This window comes from Arachis hypogaea, chromosome 15 (assembly GCF_003086295.3).
Source record: "Arachis hypogaea cultivar Tifrunner chromosome 15, arahy.Tifrunner.gnm2.J5K5, whole genome shotgun sequence".
In the NCBI taxonomy this organism is placed as follows: domain Eukaryota; kingdom Viridiplantae; phylum Streptophyta; class Magnoliopsida; order Fabales; family Fabaceae; genus Arachis; species Arachis hypogaea.
Genome location: NC_092050.1, coordinates 54,042,251 through 54,045,842, shown reverse-complemented (window position 1 = coordinate 54,045,842; position 3,592 = coordinate 54,042,251).

The window sequence follows — 3,592 nt, the reverse complement described above, 5'->3', positions numbered from 1 at the left end:
AGAGTGAATGGCTTCGATCATGAAGAGGAAAAATAAATTCACTAAGTGTCCCGTGTATTTGGTGTTCTTACATTAAGAAACGCTTTTGAAGCGCACCCATAACACAACAAATAATTTACTCTTTAAAAACGCTTTCTTTGGTAAAAGAAGTGTATCCATAGATATTAAGATAAGGCTACGCTTTATGAGTGATTTCTATAATACCTAAGGCTACGCTTTTTAAATGATGCCACAATTGTGTATTCTTTTCTCTTATAAAAAGGCAACACGGAGAAAAGCGTATCCTATTGTATGAATAGGCTACGCTTTTCAAATGTAGCTTAAAAAAAGTGTGGCTGAATGGGTATTTTTCTTGTAGTGTTCCTTTTATGTTTATGAATGCTCATATTAGATTTGGATCTACTCTAATGCAATTTAATATTTGATGTTCTTTTGATTGTTGATTTGAGTTGTGATCTTACTTTCCTTGCAATTGGTAGTTGGTAGATTTTACTATTTCTTGCAATATATTATGTTTTTCTTTTATGCCTTTCAAGTGTTTGACAAAATGCTTGGTTGGATGTTAGGCTAGAATTTGAGCATTCTTGGCTTGGAAAGAGTAATTAGGTAATCTTGAGTCATGAATACCCAACTCATGTTGTTGATCTAGAGTTATTAGTTGATATGATTTCCATTGACTCTAATCTCTTGTTAATTTGATTAGTGGGTTAATTAGGACTTATGGATTGAGATTAGCTAGTCTTATTAGACTTTCTTCGAGTGTGAAGATAATATGATACCTTCTTCCATCGTTGGGGATGACATAATAAGATAAATTCTTGTCTATAATTGTGATATGATTAACTAGTCTTGTTTGACGTTCTCCCTATGTGAAGATTACATGACACCTTCTTCCATTTGTTGGAGTTGACTAAATAAGATGAATTAATCATTATATGACTAGGATAGAAAGCCTATATTCTCAACCCTTGCCATGAATGTCCCTCTTTATTACTTGCTTTCTCTACTTGCTCGATTTACTTTTCTTGTCATTTAATTTCTTGCCCCTTTTATCAATCAAACCCCTTGCACCTTCATAGCCAATAATTGATTATTTCATTGCAATTCCTTGTGAGACGACCCGAGGTTTAAATACTTCGGTTAATTTTTATTGGGGTTTGTACTTGTGACAACCAAATTTTTGATTGGGAAATTGTTTGTTTGTTTAGAACTATACTTGCAACGAGGATTTCATTGAGAAATTCTAGACTGACACAACGAATTCCTTAAATCAAAATGGCGCTGTTGCCGGGGAATTGCAATGGTGTTATGTTATTGGCTATTGTGAATATGAGAATATGTTTGCCTTTTGCTTGTTTGTTAGTTTTTGCTAGATTTAGGATTTTGTTGCTTGTTTTTGTTAGCTTTTGTTTTAAATTGCCACTATGAATTCTCACTCCTTTGGCTATGAGTTTGGTTCAAACTATGTTGTAGGAGATGGAATTTACAATGATAACATGCATCAAGGATTTAGAGATCAAAGGTGGGAGGAGCCCCAAGCTTATGAACAACCTTCTTGGCAACAACCTCCTTCCGAATCAAGTTTGACAAGAGTACTTGGGGATATGACTACTCTCCTCACGGAGATGCGCAAGGACAGAAAGGCATTTTATTCCATCCAAGCCGTTCAAACGTCACCCCAACATGCCTACTCTCCAGACACTTATAGGTATAATCCCACTCCTAATGCATATCAATCTAGTGTGTGTGATGATCCTTATTGTAGTGGTCAATCACAATCACCACTGCCCTATGCTTATGAACCACCTTCCCAACATAGTTTTGAACCACCACACTCACAAGCCTCATACCACCAAACACCTCCATATGATCCTAACCCATATCCACCATACCAACCACCTTGTGAACCATATGAATCATATGAAGAACCACCCCAATTCAATCTCCAATACCCTCAAGAACCACCACCTCCATGTCATTACCAAGATGAGCCACCTCCAATGTATGAGAACTTTCAACCACAAGATGAATCACCTCCTATATTTGAAGAAATCATGGCTCAGCTTGCCAAAATTACGGCCACCTTGGAATCATGGGACTCATGCAACAAGCAAAGCATCTCTATGAATGAATGTGAGGAATCAACCAAAGAGTGGAACATGAAGGAGATTCTAGAACCCCAACATGAGGACAAGGAGATGGGACATGTCTTGCAACAAGTGAAGGAGGAAGAGATTATTAATGAAAAAGAAGTGGTTGAAGAGCTAGACGAAGTTGAACAAGAGATGAATTTCAAGCTTAGGAACACTTCCACACCAAGTGATGATTTTGTGGAAGTTGTTGAACTTTCTTCTATTGAACTTGAAGATGATGTTGAGGAGGATAATGCGCAACCTCCTAAGCATATGATGAATGATGAAAAATTAGAAGAAGGTGAGCAAATAACAAATTGTCCTCTTGAAAATGATCCCACACCAACACATGATCCTTTGATATTTGAGTAATCTTCTCCTATTGAAATTGAGGTAGATGTTGAGGTCAGTTTCACATCACCTCCAAGTTATGACGTAAAGAGTGGAGAAGAGCTAGAAGAAGTTGGTGAAGAAGTGGTTGAACATGAAGAACTTTGTCAAGAAGAGGACATGGAAGAAGCTTGCCAAGAGGTGGAGGTAATCCAAGAAGAGCACAAGGGAATGAAACTTACAAGACCATTGGAGACGTCCCTTCCTAAGTCACCATCCAACATAACATTCAAATAGGTAAAATTCTTATTCCTAAGCTTTACTTTCTCACTTGAATATGGTTTGATTTAAAATGATGGTCAACTTAGAGCTCTTTGTGGAGTTAAGAGTAGGAGAGAGTTGTGTAGTGGTTGGAAACATAACTCTAAGTTCATGATGGTTGCATGCTCAACATTGAATAGCAATGGTTGGTGTAGAACCAAATTGCATGGGTCTAGGAGAATGCTTGGATGCTTAATTGAGAATTCACAAGCCGTGTCACCCAAATTTAACTATGGTAGTCAACAAGAAGACGGGTGTGAAAACAAAGTATGGGATCCCAGATTACAATGTAAGGATCAACTTTGGGAGCCTATGGTTTGTGAAGAACTCTATCAAAGCTTGGAAATATCAATCTTGAATGATGGAGCTTATTGGAAGTCCAAGTATTGGTGGATGTTCAAGGATGGATTCAAGCACAAGCCACCATGATGGAGAGCTCCCCATAAGTCCAACTTAAGGACAATAAACAAAAGTGCTAGGTGGGAAACACCCTATCATGGTAACATCTTTTCATTTTTCTCTTTTGTATATATTGGTAAATAAGTTTAGTTTCATGTTTTGCTTAGTTAGTTGAGTTTATTTGGAAGTTTAATAGGTTAAATAAGGTTTTAAGGTGTTTTGGTAGCTGTTTGGAGGTATGGAATGCTTGGTTTGGTGCAAAAACATGGAAAAATTTTGGAAAACAGAGCACCATCCATGCGTACGCGTCACCCACGCATACGCGTCACCCAAGTATTTTCGACCATCCACGCGCATGTGTAATCCACGCATACGCGTGGATTCAAAATTTCCACTTCCCAGCCAAAAAC